At 36.3% G+C, this 19,830-nt stretch overlaps 1 long non-coding RNA gene across 1 annotated transcript; it reads right to left on the minus strand.

The window, feature by feature from the left end:
* Positions 1-15,264: 15,264 nt before the first annotated feature.
* Positions 15,265-19,399, minus strand: LOC135151684 (uncharacterized). Its single transcript, XR_010290541.1, has 2 exons — positions 19,229-19,399; positions 15,265-16,227 (listed from the first exon to the last, which is right to left on the minus strand). It is a non-coding gene; the product is annotated as an uncharacterized LOC135151684 (long non-coding RNA).
* Between the last annotated feature and the right edge of the window lie 431 nt (positions 19,400-19,830).

The following is a 19,830-nucleotide window of genomic DNA, read 5'->3' on the forward strand; positions in this document are numbered from 1 at the left end:
GTAAGATTTGTTGCAGAATCAAAAACTAATACTCCTAAACAGGTTAATATTGGTTTAATGACTCAGAAACAGCTTAAGCATAAACTCAAGGAGGTTAAGAAAGAAAACAGGATTAAGGAACCTAGGAAAAATAGGAATGGAAAGGTTGGAATAAACAAAAGCAACAATTACATGCCTGTTCCAAATGCTCCTAGGAAAACTTGTCATAATTGTGGTAATCCTAATCATCTTGCTTCTTTTTGCAGGAAAAATAAGGACATAAATGCTATGTCTCCAAAATCAGAAGTTAAGACTAGGAATACTAGATTTAGACCAGAGAATCCTTGTTTTCATTGTGGTAGTTTATGGCATTCCATTTACACTTGTAAGGAATACCATAGTTTATATTATGATTATTATGAATTAAAACCTTCTTTGAAAAAAAAGATTGATTCTCCTAGTTCAGCATCTGTTAAAAAGTCTGTTAGCACAAACTCTGATATAAACTCTGATAAATCTTCCGCTGCTAGTGTTAACAAACTTAACAAGAACAAAGGATCCAAGCAAGTCTGGGTCCTTAAAACTAATCATTAGTTATGTATGTGATTGCAGGGCAACAGGAAAAACATCCTAGTTCTGGACAGTGGATGCTCAGGACATATGACAGGAAATAAAGCCCTGCTATCAGACTTTGTGGAGAAGGCTGGCCCAAATGTTTCTTATGGAGATGGCAACATAGGGAAAACTTTGGGATATGGCAATATCAATCTTGGAAATGTCATCATTCAATCTGTAGCTCTGGTCTCAGGACTTAAGCACAATCTGCTGAGCATAAGTCAAATCTGTGACAGAGGATATCATGTCAATTTCTTGGAAGAACACTGTGAGGTCATTAGTAAAAGAACTGGAAAAGTTGTTCTGAAAGGATACAGACATGGCAACATCTATGAAGCTAAGCTATCTTTAAACTCTGAAAGCTCTGCAATCTGTCTACTTGGCAGAGCCAGTATTGAAGAAAGCTGGAACTGGCACAAGAAATTATCTCACCTGAACTTCAATAATATAAATGAACTTGTGAAGAAAGATCTTGTGAAAGGACTTCCAAAATCTGTTTTTACTCCAGATGGACTCTGTGATTCCTGTCAGAAAGCAAAACAGAGGAAGTCTTCCTTCAAAAGTAAAACTGAGTCCTCAATTCTTGAGCCATATCATCTGCTGCATGTTGATCTTTTTGGACCAGTAAATATAATGTCCATTGCAAAGAAGAGATATACTCTGGTCATTGTTGATGAATTTACCAGATATACATGGGTATATTTTCTTCACAGCAAGGATGAGACACCATCTTTATTGATTGAGCATGTCAGGCAGTTGAACAAAATCTCTGAAGATGCAGTAAAGATCATAAGAAGTGATAATGGCACTGAGTTCAAGAATTTTAAAATGGAGGAGTTCTGTAAAGCAAATGGCATTAAACAGGAATTTTCAGCACCTGGAACACCTCAACAAAATGGTGTTGTAGAAAGGAAGAACAGAACTCTAATTGAAGCTGCTAGAACCATGTTGGAGGAAGCAAAATTGCCAACCTACTTCTGGGCTGAGGCTGTGCAGTCTGCCTGTTTCACACAGAATGCAACTCTGATTAATAAACATGGGAAAACTCCATTTGAAATGGTTAAAGGCAGAAAACCAAATCTCAAATACTTCCATATCTTTGGATGTAAATGTTTTGTTCTGAAAAATCATCCTGAACAGCTAACCAAATTTGATTTAAAAGCTGATGAAGGAATTTTTGTTGGTTATCCTTTATCAACAAAAGCCTTCAGAGTTTACAATCTGAGAACAAGGGTAATCATGGAATCCATTCATGTATCCTTTGATGATAAGAAAATTACTGGAATGGAAGATTTTGAAGATCATGAGCAACTGAGATTTGAAGATGAAGATACATTCTCTGACTCCATAAACTCTGACTCTGAGACAATATCAGAGCATGTCACTTCTACTCACCAACCTCAAGCACATGTTGAGGGGGAGCACTTTCAAGATGAAAATCTGGATGAAAATGTTGCTGACTCGGCAGAAAACACAAACTCTGATTCTGACTCCTCAAACTCTGATCACTCTGCATCAGAGAATCAGGAGAACACATCTTCAGGGGGAGCATCAGAAACTCAGAATGCTCATGGAGATAGCTTGAATAATGGGGGAGAGGCATCAGAGAACCAAAATAATACTGGCATGGATTATGGGGAAGGATCTAGTTCCAGAAACCAACTGCCACATGAAAGAAAATGGACAAAGTCTCATACACCAGATCTGATTATTGGGGATCCAGATGCTGGAGTACAAACCAGAACTGCAACAGCAAATGAGTGTTTATTTCATTCATTTTTATCTCAGACAGAACCAAAGAAAGTGGAAGAAGCCTTAAAGGATGCAGACTGGGTAACAGCAATGCAGGAGGAGTTAAATGAATTTGAGAGAAATAAAGTCTGGACACTTGTACCAAGACCAAAGAACAGATCAATTGTTGGTACCAAGTGGGTTTTTAGGAACAAAACAGACAGTGATGGTGTGATTACAAGGAATAAAGCCAGACTGGTAGCTAAGGGATATTCTCAACAAGAAGGAATTGACTATGATGAGACCTTTGCCCCAGTTGCCAGATTGGAAGCAATCAGAATTTTCTTGGCTTATGCAGCACACAAGAAATTCAAAGTGTTTCAGATGGATGTAAAGAGTGCTTTTCTTAATGGGGAGCTGGAGGAAGAGGTATATGTTGAACAACCTCCAGGGTTTGTGGACACAAAATTTCCAGATCATGTCTACAGATTGGATAAAGCACTGTATGGACTAAAGCAAGCACCAAGAGCATGGTATGAAACTCTGGCTCAATTTCTTTTGGACAGTGGTTTCAACAGAGGTACAATTGATAAAACTCTATTTTATCTCAACCATGGTAATGATCTGCTATTAGTTCAAGTCTATGTAGATGATATTATTTTTGGGTCTACTAATCCTAAACTCTGTGAGAGATTCTCAAAGCTTATGCAGTCTAGATATCAGATGAGCATGATGGGAGAAATGAGCTATTTTTTGGGACTTCAAGTCAAACAGACTGATGAGGGTATTTTCATAAATCAGTCTAAATATACCAGGAACCTGCTAAAGAAATTTGGCATGCAGGATAGCTCAGCTGCTACCACTCCAATGGCAACTGCCACCAAGTTAGATAAAGATACTGGATCACCAGTAGAAATTACTAACTATAGAGGAATGATAGGCTCACTTCTATATCTGACTGCTAGTAGACCTGATATCATGTTTGCAACCTGTCTCTGTGCAAGATTTCAAGCAGATCCAAGAGAACCACACCTTGTAGCAGTCAAAAGGATTTTCAAATATCTCAAAGGAACAGTTGAGATGGGACTCTGGTATCCCAGAGAATCAGACTTTACACTGATTGGTTACTCTGATGCAGATTTTGCAGGATGCAAAATAGACAGAAAAAGTACAAGTGGGAGCTGTCAATTTCTAGGAGGAAGATTAGTTTCTTGGTTCAGTAAGAAACAAAAATCTATTTCCACATCCACTGCAGAAGCAGAGTATATTGCTGCAGGAAGCTGCTGTGCTCAGATTTTATGGATGAAGAATCAACTACTGGATTATGGGTTAACTCTGACTCAAATTCCTATTTATTGTGATAACCAAAGTGCTATTGCTATGACAGGAAATCCAGTACAGCACTCCATGACCAAGCATATCAGCATAAGGTATCATTTTATCAGAGAACATGTGATAGAAGGAACAGTAGAGCTTCACTTTGTTCCCACAGATCAGCAGTTGGCAGATATCTTCACCAAACCTCTGGCTGAAGCAACATTCACAAGGCTTGTAAACGAATTAGGGATGATCTCTGGTCCTCTCTAAACTCTGATACATTGCATGATACTATATCTGTTAATATTTGTTTTTATAAACATGATCTACAACTGCATCTATTATTCACTGATCAAGACTCTGATGATTATACTCTGATTTGATAAACTCTGATATTTAAACTCTGACCCGACAAACTCTGATGACTTGAATTTTTTTTTTTTGAAAGATACTCCTGTGAAGAATATGTTGCACTTAACTGAATTTAGTCATAAGCATCTCTAAAGTCTGAATTTTGTGATATTACAGCTGTGGAAATCCTTAACACACAACACATGAGTTAATTTTGTTACCTAGACTGTCTTACTTCTTAGATATTAGATATGTACTCAGAAAAGAATCTGCTTTCCTCCTCTTATGAGCTAAGAGTTAATATATTTCAGTTATGGATCCTCAAGATATTTCTTCTCAGAAAAGTAAAACAAAAGAAATTATCTCAGGTACTCCTTTGAGATCTTAGAAAATTTGTGAAAGGAAAGATCCAAGTGCACTGCTGGTATTAAGCAAATGCATCGAAATTTAAGTTAATTTTTGGGGACTTTTCACATTCTCTGATTACTGGAGAAATACTCTGAGCAAACAAAAGTCTGATAAAGGTTATGACTCCCTTACCATGAGAAGTTCCCTTTCAAAAGACAAATGTTGTTCCAAAGAGAAGAAATGATATACTCTGATCCATTTGTGAGAAACTCGGCTTATGAGATGATTAAAACATTTTCTTATTATCTGATTCTTTCTAATATTATTTGAGAAATTTGACAATCTCTGTGACATTAGAATATTCATGTTAACACACACCTCACTCCACTTCTATGATTAACAATTTTTCTTGGCTTCGAGTAATTTTTGACTAGAGTTCAACAAATATTTGCAAACTCTGAGGAGCAAGTGTCGTTTAGACCTTGAATATTTATCTCTCATCATTACAAGATTCTATGATCACTCTTTGATTTGTCAGATTATAAGTCATTTATTTAAACTCTGGTAAATGGTCAGCCTCTGATCGAAGTCCGAGTTAAAATAAATATTTTGGTCAAGATAATATTAGTTTTTATTATCAAACGGTAGAAAAACCATTTGTATTCTTGAGTGGAGAAAAACACGGTAAATAATTGTGTTTTATTGGTAAATGGTGCATGTTTGTTCAGATTCACACGCCACTAATTATTACTTCTCCACTACCAAGTTTTTTTACCGTTCAGTTTTTGCCACGTGCCCCACTAACGGAAAAATCAAAGTTTCGTATATACACTCGTATATATATCGATTTTGAATTTTTTCTCTTCACTTTTCACACACGAATTTTAATCTCTCTCTCTCAAACCCTCTTCTCGTTTTCTTTCAAACATTTTATCAAACACCATACCTGCATAACCTCAAACTCTCATCTTCTTTTCAGAAATCATGTCGACTACTGCCTTCGAGTTCAATGGAGCAAAGTTTGTCACCAACAACTACTCAGCCATTCTGGATAACGATGAAGCACCCAAGGAGTTTCATCTTATTCAAGATTTCCTGGCTCACAGTGAGCTGATGTATGCTCTGACTCAGCCAGAGCTAATCTCTCCTTCTCAAGTTCTCACCCTCTGGAGATCAGCACATTACGATGATGGAGGTGAAAATGGTTGTCCATCTCTCACCTGCAATTATGAAGGTCAAGAATATGCTATCTCACCAGCAACCATTAGGAAGGCTCTTCATCTTCCTGAAGAAAAGAAATATGATGCTTCAGTACCCACTCAGACTTTGCGTGACATGATGATCTTTCTTGGGTATTCTGCAAGCACAGACAAAATGGGGGAACTTAAGCGTCCACACCTCTGCAAGGAGTGGAGCTTCTTCTATGACTGCATAACCAGAGCTTTTGGTAACAAATGCAGCAACTTTGATGCCATTCCCATCTTCAGCCAGCAGATTGGGTATTTTCTAATCCACAATCTAAAATTTGATATTGCCACTTCTATCTTGAGATTTATTGGTGATAGGAGAAAAGAAAATATGAATATTGTCTATTATTCAAGATTTTGTCAGCTCATATTTTCTTACTGCTTCCCTGATGTGCCCCTTCCTGAAGATGGAAATGAACTCCCATTTAAAATCACCAAAAGAGCTTTTACTGATCTGATTAAGAAGGATAGTAAAAAGAATACTGTACCTGTATTTGCTATTCCTGTGACTGTACAGGATAAACTGAAGTTAGCTTTACCAGACAAGTATGAAGCCTTATTCTCTGATGAGAATATCCCTCAGCCTCCATCTCCTGCTCATGATCCAATAGCAACTTCTGATCCCAAACCAACCTCTGGTTCTTCTCAACAAGGACCAGTTGACAAATCTTCACCAAGAAGGCTACTCAGATCCACCAAATCTCCAACTAAACCTTCTCCTCCTCCCAGAAAAAGAAGATTCCTTCAGAAAATTTCAGATTCTGAATCAGAACAAGACATTCCTCCTCCTCCACCAGCAAAGAGGCTGAGAAAGAAAATACAGCCAACCTCTATTACTGATCTGACTGTGGAACCACCACAGTCAGAGGATCCTGAACAGCCTTTGGTTCCATTTTCTGATCAATCTGCAGAGCCACTTTTGATTGAACCTATTTCTACAATGCCACTTGATATTGCTGCAGCTGACCAACAAATGTCAGAGTCAACCTCTGATCACATTGATCAAACTAAAGGAACAAAGTCTGTTGAAGAGAAAATTGCAGCTGATACTGAAATATCAGAAAAACCATCTGATGCACCTGGTCAATCAGAGGATGCACAAATAGAAATGGTCCTCCAGCTAATTCAAGATTCTTTAGTTCAACCTGATGATATTGTTGCAGCTCCTGCTCAGGAGATCCAAATGGCAGAAAACTCTGAGGCAGCTACTGAAGCTCTAGAGTCACATACTCTGAGTATTTTTCTTGCAGACATTGATGATGATGAAGGCACAGAAGTCACATCAACCCCCATAATCTCTGAGCCAATCAGAGAAACTACACCAGAAAGGGTTGATTCCCCAGTTAAGGCACTGTCACCAGTTAGGGAATCCACTCCCTTTATAGCTCCTGCAGTTCCAAGCTCTCCAATTCCATTTTCTGAGCCTGCTAGAAGGAAAATTTGCCACTTGTCCTATAATCACAGGATGTGCAGGACCACATCACCTTCTGTGGAAGATAGGCTTACCTCTATTGAAGCTACTCAGGCTTCAATGCATTATACTCTGGCAGATTTGAGTGCTTCTGTGGCACAGCTGGTACAGGTTCTCACCTCTGCTGATGTCAAAAAGGGGGAGAAAACATCCAAAGACAAATGCAAACCTGATCAGCAATTAAAAAGGAAAAAGCCAGATGATGATGAGGAAGAAAAAGGGGAAATAAACAAACAGCAAAAGCTGAAGCTGCTGCAGAGTAAAGAAACAAAGAAGAACAGTAGAGAAGCAGCAAGCTCTGAGAGACCACCCAGAGAATCTCAAAAACACAAATCAATGGAATTGACTGTTGTAACTCAAGCTCAGAACATAACCAAAGCAGTCAGAGATTCAGATGCTATATCCAAAGAGATAGATCTTGTAAACTCTAAAGTGGAAAAGAAGAAAGAAAAATTGGTTGCTGAAGCTGAAAAGCTGATTGAAGCTGGAGACCCTGAGTCTCAGAAATTTTGTCAAACTCTGAAGTTCAGAGGCAAAGAAACCACTCTCTTCTATAAATCTCCTTCCTTGCAAGCAATTGATGAAGCCATGGCAAGGAAAATCTTTGAAAAAGAAAATCCAGGAGTAGATATTGAGGCCATCAGACTTGAAGAAGAAAGATTGGCTGCTGAGAAGAAGAAGATCAGCAAAACAAAATCTGATGAGCAAAGACAGATTACTGATTCCTCTCAGAAATAGAAAATTCCAAAGCAAAAGGGAATAGTAATCAGTGAAGTGAATTACACTGACATCAATAGACCAAGAACCAGATCTCAAACTCAAACTCTGCCTGAGTCTGACCCAAAAGACAAAGGTAAGAAACCAGTTGATATAGTTCCTTCAATTCCTACTATGCCAAAGAAATCAGTAATTACATTAGCACCAGAGAATCCTACAAAGAGGATGGTCAAACTGAGCAAGAGTGTGAATGTAATGGCAAATGTATCTGAGCAACCAGAAGAAAAGGAAGTTGGATTGGTCAGAAGAAGAAAAGGTGAATCCAAATCAATTCCTGAGATAACTTTAACCTCTGACAATGCTCAAGTTAAAGCTTCAATAACTGAAGAAAAGATTAAAGATACTAAAGCTTCCTGGTTGAAGTTAAACTCTGAGAAGACTCAAGATGATCAGAAGAAAAAGAGTTTATATGGGAGTCTTGGTACAAATTTATACAAGGAAAGCTCAATGCTTACCAGAGTAAGAACCCATGGTACCAGAGGGAAAGAAGCTTATGACACAACTGGTCTTGGTCATAGAAAAGAAAAGATTCAAACAGGCTCAGCAACTACTTTCAGAGATCCTTATCCTCTAACTGAAAAAGTAGGAGAAGCTGTTACACAGAAAGATCTTGACAAAGTTGAGTCAGTACAGATTCTGATGGACACTCATGATGGGCAAGAAGATAAAGAAAAGATTGCTATATTTCTAGAATCTGGCAGAGTGTACAGGATATCAGAAGCTGACTTATTGCTGAAATCTCTGAGAGAACTGGAGCATTTTCACTATATGTTGGAGATCAAGAATGAAGCAACTCAGAGGTGGTCAGATCTGATGAAGAAAACAATTAGTGAAAAGAGAAGATTCTATGGAATAAAGTCTGATGATGAATATATTCCACAAATAGCTCAAGATGATGGTTCTGAAATCAGCATGGAAAAGAATAGTTCTGTGATGGAGACTATTGCAAACACCAGAATCTTGGGTTATAATAATGAAGAAGACAGGCCTAGAGTCATTCAGTTGGGAGAAGCAATGAAGAGAAGCAAGGCCAATGCTTTGAGATCAGCCATATACCAGACAGGAGATGAAGATGAAGAGTTAAAGACTGTCAAAGCTCAAATGATACAAACTCTGAAACAAATTGAAGAAGATCTGATTACCAAGTTTGTTAAGGAGAGCTATGGGTATAGACTGATTGGATAGTTAGTTCTGCTATGATCTGTAAGTTGTAATTAGTTCTGCCTGTTCTGTAAGTGTTAATTTATTTATGCAGATTAATTACTTCATGCATTTGTCCTTGATTGTTTTTGACATCATCAGTAAATATATAGAACTTGTTCATTCTGTCTAATGTACAAGTTGGGGGAGATTGTTACATATTTGATGATGTCACAGGTATCTAACTTGTTTAGTGTGCAGAAGCAAATATCAGAGTTTAGCTGGAAATCAGAGTTTAACGACTGACAGCTGGATCAGAGTTTAAGCAATGATCAGAGTTTGCAGGCGGCTGATTTTCAGGAGCATATCTGACTAAGTAAGGAAGATAAAGATCAAGAGAGATTGTGCAGATCAGGACAGCAGAAGGATAGCTACTGATTAGATTATTTTAGGAAGCAGATAATTATAAATCAATCAGTAGATATCATGTAACTGTGTATATAAACACAACTTAGGGTTTACTCTAGATGAGTTATCAATTGAATATCACTCGTGTAACCTAGCAGCTCTTAGTGATAAGATATAAATCACTAAGAGATTATTTGTAAACTACTGAGATTTGTGAATAAGAGTTTATTGAATTATTCTCTTATACTTGTGTTTGTTTTGGATTGTGTTCACTATATTATCATATATATAGTGAGTTTAGTCGGCCTAACAGATTAATTATATACAAATTGTCTTGCAATGTACCAGAACATATAATCCGTTTATTCATCATAATAGAAACATTACGATCCAAACAAACATTATAACCATCCATAGCAAGTTTAGAAACCGAAATCAAATTCCTTCTAAAAGAAGGTACATAAAGACAATTGTTCAAAACCAAAATCCTATCAGAACCAAAAGATAAATGAATAACTCCTACTGCAACTACTGCTACTTTCGTAGCATCTCCCATGAACACATATATCTCGCCATCTCTAAGCATTCTGGATTGCTGGAACCCCTGCATAGAGTTACAAACATGATCAGTGGCTCCAGTATCTACACACCAAGTGCTCGTAGATATAGCCGCTATAAATGTTTCTGTAACTAGAGAAAGAGACATACCAGTATTGTTTGTCTTCTTAGGAAGAGGACAATCCTTTTTCCAGTGACCCGACTGCTTGCACCGGTAGCACTTCCCCTTAGGCTTTTTCACACCACCTTGAACCCCCACTGCCTTCACAGCTTGCTGTGTCTGAGCCTTTTTCTTCTTCTTATTGCCTTTCGGCTTAGAGGAAGAACCTTTCTCAGCCACATTCACTTGAACACTCTGGCGAAATAATCCTTCAGCTGCCTGAAGTTCTGTCAGCAGTTCCGCAAGACTATACTGCCTCTTGTTCATGTTGTAATTCAAGCGGAACTGCTCAAAACTCTTGGGCAAGCTCATAAGGACAATGTCAATCTGGGTTTCCCCGTCAAGCTCTGCACCAAGGATCTCTATCTCATTCAGATGTGACATCATCTTGAGAACATGATCCCTTACAGGTGTACCTTCAGCCATCTGAGTGTTCATTAAAGCCTTCATGGCTACTTGCCTAGCAGCCCTATTCTGATCTCCAAAAAGTTCCTTGAGATTAAAGAGCATATCCGAAGCAGTGGCCATAGCCTGATGCTGATGCTGCAAAACACCCGACATTGCTGCCAGAATGTAACATCGCGACATCTCATCAGCCTTTGTCCACCGCTTATAATACTCTTTCTCCTCATCAGGAGCATCAGCAGCGGGCTGCTCAGGCTTGGGTTCATAAGTGCAAAACTTGTACTCCTCAGCAGTCAACACAATGTCCAAATTACGTTTCCATTCAATATAGTTAGGTCCGGTAAGTTTGTTATCCTTAAGTATGGTGAACAGTGGATTAAACCCCATTATATCCTGAGAATCATGCATGAAAAAATCACATTACACATAAAGAAGGGTGCATAAAAAATTAAGTCCTATTGGTTCCTCTAACAATTATTAAAATTAAATGTACTAACGTTTAAACACCATAAGTTTCTGGTACGTCACGATGGGTGACATGTATACCACCTAAATTTGTTTAAACGTTACTTCGGTCCTATTACTAAACAATAAGCCACGTTGGGGTGGTCTATATTATTTTTCATAGCTAAGTGTATACCATCATCAAATCTTAAATTACCCGAAACCTATGGAACTTGGTACGCCACGATGGGCGGCATGTATACCTTCCAATATTTCTCGAATAGAATACTTCAATGCAATATTCGTGTCTGGTTTGACTTCTAGGCAGTGGAGGAGTCACATCGGTCTCACTTAATACCCATAAGCCTTAGAAATCGCCCCAAATCAGAGATAAAGAAAATCCGTATCAATTCGTATTAATTTAAGAAGTTTGTTCCAGTAATATCTATAACATTCTAGGCACCATAAATTACATGCCACGATGGGTGACGTATACATAATTTATATTCGCCTTATATGTTAAATTACATACAAACAATGATGGAGACCACGGGATTTAATACCATATTAACTCCCTCTCCCACTTAGAATTTACTTTGAGGATTTTAATCTAGATGCATCGCCCTATGTTATTTCTTCGAAGTCCACATGCATACTATCATGGTTATAGCAACATAAAGAACACATAAAGAACACATAACATGGCAGCATACTAGCATGATTAAAGCATTAATTAAAAACATCCCTATGTCCATGTCATTCTAGCATGCGAAGGGTTAGTATCACATGGCATAACAACACAGAAAAGAAACACATAGTAGCAATAATCAAGAAAAGGCAGAAATTATGTAAAACATAATGAAACACATCCACTATTATGGCCCCGGAAAAACAGCTTCGAAATCATCCTTTGAAAAATTCCGAAAATCTTCGAGAGCCTGTTTGGAGGCCTAAACAGCCTCAGAACGCCCTGAAAAACTGCACCAAATGGACTACGTCTAGTTCTGCCGTCCCCGAAAAGGTATTATGCGCCCAAATCGGACATCGTATGCAAAAGTTACCCTAAATAGCAGCGGCAACAGATCGCAGCGGCAACAGATCGCAGCAACGGAAGATCTCTGTTTCTTGCAGCCCCGTTGATCAAACAATTACATACAAATTGTACAGGCACCAGCCTATTCTATTACATCATATCACAATCTAAAACAATTACAAATTGAATTACAAGATTAAACTATCACGATCAACCCTCGTGATTTACAACAGCCACGATAAACCACGTGGAATCCAAACATAACAGAATAATTAAAACACGGCCATAATAGTGGACAACGACCTGCATCACAGAATCACTATATACATGCATATATAATCATGACATGGACTACATATCATAAATCGCAGAACCGCAACCTGGCTCTGATGCCATTGTAGGAACAATCGGACCTTGGTCCTGCGTTTTATGATACTAATTAAAAGTTCGAACAGAATATTAACCTTAATCGCTACGGCGCAAGCGATTCAAATCCACGTCTTCTACTGTATTCCTTGATTCTCCTTGGACGAAGTGTGGCCTTCGATCTCCCAAGGTGTGCCTCTCCTTAAAGCTCCGAAAACCCAAAACCCTAGCTGTCTCCTTGAGAAAAACGTCTGCCTCTCTCTGACTCTAGTATATATAAGCAACAATAGTCCTGAAATATCTTATCGTTCACAAGTTCAGGATATGTAATTGAAAACTTCACAATTCTTATCAGCAATTGAAATCAGAATTCAAACTTACAGAAGAATTGTCGAATTGGATTCATCACATTTTTACTTAAAAACCAAAGGTTAGGCTGCTGATCAGTCACGCACTAACCCCGAACATGGCACACAGCCCTGTTCTCTATACTGGATCCAAGGCACACATTGGCCTATAATTGACCACGAATCTGGTCTGACCACGAATCTGGTCCACATATTTTATAAAAACTAATCCAATACTAACAATTTAAATCAATAGACAGATCAATCAATAGAACAAAATCATAATCATTATCAACAACAGAAATATTCCAAACCAACTTTTAAGAATCATCCTTTTATAAATCAAAATTCAAGAAGTCCTTAACTATTCAGTATCCTCCATCATCGGCTAAGTTAATTAGCCTGACAATGGTGGGTTGAATAATCAAGAAGATCTCAATTCATTCTAAGTTCTAACTATCATTGAGCAACACATGCTTCAATGACAATTTGAACTTCGAATTAATTTGTAAAGCTGACATTTTTAAGATCTTGAGGGTTGGAAGGAATGGATCAAAATACTTGTAATAGAAATTGAGAGTAATTAGGTGTTTGGCTTTTCAAAATTTGGAAGAAGAAAACAAGCATGGGTTTCATTCTCAGAAGTAAGGGTGTATTTGAGAAGGGTTTCAGTATAAACAATATCATAATCTTGACAGAATAATCAGAGCATGCAATATATATATGAGGAAGGACTTAGGAAAACTTGCCTTAAATCCGCTTCCACACACATAGCTTAATCTCATCTTTCCAACTCACAATCTATGCATATCATAACCTCCAGACCATCTCTGTATATACTCTATTCGTAATACGACTTCGCTTTCTCGACTCGTTCCTTATTCGCTTTGCAACATCGTTTGACCTTCTGTACGTCTTCAATCGTATACGCCTCGTCCAAATCCTTTACGAAAATAAAATACTACCATAATTACTAAATAATCTATTGATTCTTATTTTACTTATCAAACTTGGTATCATAACCTATCGCATATACATATCACGTATATCGATAGCATTTAGCACATAATCACATATCACCCTATATAATCTCTATGCACTTATCGAATATCGCTTAACATATAATCATGCTTTGACTCTATCATATAGTCACATCATACTCCATGTAGCATACTACAACTCAATAACCATATAAATCCTATTGAAAATCTGACAGCGTCTTGTCTATTTATAGGACTATCCATCTGTTAACCTATTTCAACCAACAACCAATCAATCAACTCAAATTCCTGTAATCTACATATTCTTATTCAACATTAATCAAGACAAGATGCTATGTCTCCCAAATCATTTATCAAATCAAATGGACACGTATTTCATATAATCATCACTATATAGCAAATAGATCACGTATAGTCACATTATGCATTTTCAACAATCTTTATACACATTGGAAACTCAATCATATTGTTACATTATATTAAACTAGAGTTTCTAAGCTTTAACCTCTTTTTTGTTTCACTCGATTCTGAATTACGGATCAAAAGTTATTAACAAAACAGTTTTCTAACTCCCTATCGACATATAACATATCACACAGACAACAGAAAACACATTGCACATAAGGTTTCCCATCCCAATCGACATCCAATCAAGTCTCAGGTTAAAAATGATTTTTCGAGAATTTTCTGGAATTTTCTAAACATTTTTCGGAATTAAAACAGGTAAAAGAATCCATTTTTGAATAAATAATCAAATCCGATTGCTCAAGATCGGATCCGAAATCATTTGAAATCAATTAACGAGCCTCAAACATATTTTAGAAAAATAATCCAAAGCTCGAAACTATTTCTCGGAATTTTTAAATCAAAAGAAATCATTAAATCTAATTAATTAATCAATTAAAATCAATTAATAATTTATTAAAATAATTAATCAATTAATATTAAAATTAATTGACCAATTAAAATAATTATTACTAATTAAATTTAATTAATAATCTAATTTCAGATTTATTTTTGAATAAAGAAGTAATTAAAAAGCATTTTTGAAATTAAAATAATTAAATAAAACAATTTTTGAAAATTAAAATCAAAAGGTTTATTTTGTAAACTTTCAAAACTTTTGTCACAAGGTTTGAACTGTAACTTTTAAAAGTTACAGGGACTGATTTGTAAGAAATGAAACTCCAGTGCCCACAGTTCACCATCTCCGAAACTCTGGGGGCTAAACAGTAGTTTACCACCTCCGCCGCCCCCAGGTCGCCGGAGTGTAGGAACAATCGGACCTTGGTCCTGCGTTTTATGATACTAATTAAAAGTTCGAACAGAATATTAACCTTAATCGCTACGGCGCAAGCGATTCAAATCCACGTCTTCTACTGTATTCCTTGATTCTCCTTGGACGAAGTGTGGCCTTCGATCTCCCAAGGTGTGCCTCTCCTTAAAGCTCCGAAAACCCAAAACCCTAGCTGTCTCCTTGAGAAAAACGTCTGCCTCTCTCTGACTCTAGTATATATAAGCAACAATAGTCCTGAAATATCTTATCGTTCACAAGTTCAGGATATGTAATTGAAAACTTCACAATTCTTATCAGCAATTGAAATCAGAATTCAAACTTACAGAAGAATTGTCGAATTGGATTCATCACATTTTTACTTAAAAACCAAAGGTTAGGCTGCTGATCAGTCACGCACTAACCCCGAACATGGCACACAGCCCTGTTCTCTATACTGGATCCAAGGCACACATTGGCCTATAATTGACCACGAATCTGGTCTGACCACGAATCTGGTCCACATATTTTATAAAAACTAATCCAATACTAACAATTTAAATCAATAGACAGATCAATCAATAGAACAAAATCATAATCATTATCAACAACAGAAATATTCCAAACCAACTTTTAAGAATCATCCTTTTATAAATCAAAATTCAAGAAGTCCTTAACTATTCAGTATCCTCCATCATCGGCTAAGTTAATTAGCCTGACAATGGTGGGTTGAATAATCAAGAAGATCTCAATTCATTCTAAGTTCTAACTATCACTGAGCAACACATGCTTCAATGACAATTTGAACTTCGAATTAATTTGTAAAGCTGACATTTTTAAGATCTTGAGGGTTGGAAGGAATGGATCAAAATACTTGTAATAGAAATTGAGAGTAATTAGGTGTTTGGCTTTTCAAAATTTGGAAGAAGAAAACAAGCATGGGTTTCATTCTCAGAAGTAAGGGTGTATTTGAGAAGGGTTTCAGTATAAACAATATCATAATCTTGACAGAATAATCAGAGCATGCAATATATATATGAGGAAGGACTTAGGAAAACTTGCCTTAAATCCGCTTCCACACACATAGCTTAATCTCATCTTTCCAACTCACAATCTATGCATATCATAACCTCCAGACCATCTCTGTATATACTCTATTCGTAATACGACTTCGCTTTCTCGACTCGTTCCTTATTCGCTTTGCAACATCGTTTGACCTTCTGTACGTCTTCAATCGTATACGCCTCGTCCAAATCCTTTACGAAAATAAAATACTACCATAATTACTAAATAATCTATTGATTCTTATTTTACTTATCAAACTTGGTATCATAACCTATCGCATATACATATCACGTATATCGATAGCATTTAGCACATAATCACATATCACCCTATATAATCTCTATGCACTTATCGAATATCGCTTAACATATAATCATGCTTTGACTCTATCACATAGTCACATCATACTCCATGTAGCATACTACAACTCAATAACCATATAAATCCTATTGAAAATCTGACAGCGTCTTGTCTATTTATAGGACTATCCATCTGTTAACCTATTTCAACCAACAACCAATCAATCAACTCAAATTCCTGTAATCTACATATTCTTATTCAACATTAATCAAGACAAGATGCTATGTCTCCCAAATCATTTATCAAATCAAATGGACACGTATTTCATATAATCATCACTATATAGCAAATAGATCACGTATAGTCACATTATGCATTTTCAACAATCTTTATACACATTGGAAACTCAATCATATTGTTACATTATATTAAACTAGAGTTTCTAAGCTTTAACCTCTTTTTCGTTTCACTCGATTCTGAATTACGGATCAAAAGTTATTAACAAAACAGTTTTCTAACTCCCTATCGACATATAACATATCACACTGACAACAGAAAACACATTGCAAATAAGGTTTCCCATCCCAATCGACATCCAATCAAGTCTCAGGTTAAAAATGATTTTTCGAGAATTTTCTGGAATTTTCTAAACATTTTTCGGAATTAAAACAGGTAAAAGAATCCATTTTTGAATAAATAATCAAATCCGATTGCTCAAGATCGGATTCGAAATCATTTGAAATCAATTAACGAGCCTCAAACATATTTTAGAAAAATAATCCAAAGCTCGAAACTATTTCTCGGAATTTTTAAATCAAAAGAAATCATTAAATCTAATTAATTAATCAATTAAAATCAATTAATAATTTATTAAAATAATTAATCAATTAATATTAAAATTAATTGACCAATTAAAATAATTATTACTAATTAAATTTAATTAATAATCTAATTTCAGATTTATTTTTGAATAAAGAAGTAATTAAAAAGCATTTTTGAAATTAAAATAATTAAATAAAACAATTTTTGAAAATTAAAATCAAAAGGTTTATTTTGTAAACTTTCAAAACTTTTGTCACAAGGTTTGAACTGTAACTTTTAAAAGTTACAGGGACTGATTTGTAAGAAATGAAACTCCAGTGCCCACACTTCACCATCTCCGAAACTCTGGGGGCTAAACAGTAGTTTACCACCTCCGCCGCCCCCAGGTCGCCGGAGTGTAGGAACAATCGGACCTTGGTCCTGCGTTTTATGATACTAATTAAAAGTTCGAACAGAATATTAACCTTAATCGCTACGGCGCAAGCGATTCAAATCCACGTCTTCTACTGTATTCCTTGATTCTCCTTGGACGAAGTGTGGCCTTCGATCTCCCAAGGTGTGCCTCTCCTTAAAGCTCCGAAAACCCAAAACCCTAGCTGTCTCCTTGAGAAAAACGTCTGCCTCTCTCTGACTCTAGGATTAATTCGTTTTGGTGTGTCTTTCAGCTTTAGGAGAACGAGAATATATATAGGCTACAGCAGGGATCATGGATCATTAGGTCAGGCCTTCTAATGACATTCCGGGCCAGGCCCAATGTCATTAAATATTAATTCTATCCACTAAAGAACTAATATTTGCACTACCTTTCCTAATTCCGTAAATTAATTATTTAATTCGGCTCCCATAGTAATTGCTTATAAATTCCCCATGTTTAAGATATCGCATGTCCATTAATTAAATTAATTTCTGACAATTAATTTAATTAATATCTTTTATCCTTGATCATCCACTCAACCTTATAATTATGCAAGAACAAATCTGCCTGCAGGACTAAAGCATAATTATCTTCATGAGCTTTCAAGAGGACATCATCACCCGAATATATTTTTCGGACACGGTTTCCTTTTATAGTCAATATCCCACTCTGTATATAATGTCATTGCCCAATACATAAATTCGTAATTTAAAATAAATTACTTAATTTATGAGTCAAGGCATGTGCATTAAATACAAGTGTCAATCACTATATCCGGATTAAGAACTTAAGCATTAATAACATCATAGAATCTTAGTTCTTTATTGTCAGAATTAAAGAGACAATTATTCTACTATTTTGATCCCGTTCAATATACACAAAGTATATAAGTATTATTCGATAGTCAAGATAAACTATTTCCAAATAATACTTCAGCCATTCCAGTGGTTTGTCTAACACCACCTCGACTGTGAACCCTTATTATATTATATAAGGAGTCTGACAATCTAATCTTCTACTATCCCATTTGATACTAGATTGTCTACAATATATAATATACAGACAATGTGAAAACATGCATTGAAGATTCTCAAATAATTGTTATATACTTCAAACGAATATTTCAGTATAACCCTAACACGGAGATGGCGTTACAACGCCCCGACGGCCACCAAAGCGTCCAGATTCACACTATACTCCCCCCGAAACTTGTTTAAGCCAACCGAACTTGTAAACACGCAAAAAGATGACCGGAAAGTCGAAGAACATTCGACCGCCGACGAGTTTCTTTCGAAACTCCGGCGACCCCTTTCCGGGCATCCCACATAACTTTTGAACATACCCACAAGTTCCTCTAATCACGCTCTATCCAACCATATCATCCGATTGCTAATGTGATTAACAGATAAGAAACGCCCAAATCTCAATTGAAAACATTCATAAACTACGAAGAACACTCAATAACACTAATTCGAGAATCAATCTCACTTTTAAACATGTTATTGAACTCCAAATCGCACATATGATATACCAAAATGACCAGGAAAAGATTATCTACAACATAGAATCATCAAATCAATCAAACAACATCGTTTGCAAAAATTCATAATTAAAATTATAATAATTCGAATTTTGTAAAATTAATATAAAATCACCTGACAAATCTGCACATAAACGGATGATTGTACTAGATTCTACGCGTCGAGAGCTTCGTTTTGACTATTTATACGCCTCCATCGGATTCCAATAACGCCTTCAAATCCTCGTTTGATTATGAAGAACATGAAGAACACCCGTTCGTTTTCTCTCGGTATTCGTGCAGAGAAACTGACGAAATGATTATACGCGCGAAAAATTATAGAAAGGGCTATTTATAGAAGAAGATGAGAGAATATTCCTTGAATATGATTTGGAATATTCCTTGAATATGCTTTGGAATATTCCTGGAATATGCTTCACGCATTACGAGACAACCAGATAATTATTAACTTTAAAAATATTAGCAAAACCGTACCGGATCATTTACGGGGCAAACCGTACTCCAGATTGAAAAAGTTAAAACACGAGAAATGCTCAGAATGTCCCAAATAGCCTAATGGCGAAATTTTCCCGAACGCCCACGGGGTTTAAAATGCTAAATAACTATTTTAATATAAATAATAATTAAACAAAATTAAATTCACAAATCGATTATAAAATCACGTAGCAATCCAAAAATCGATATGAACATATCTAAATAAACTATATTTTATCCTGA

Source organism: Daucus carota, chromosome 3, assembly GCF_001625215.2.
Source record: "Daucus carota subsp. sativus chromosome 3, DH1 v3.0, whole genome shotgun sequence".
Taxonomy (NCBI): Eukaryota; Viridiplantae; Streptophyta; class Magnoliopsida; order Apiales; family Apiaceae; genus Daucus; species Daucus carota.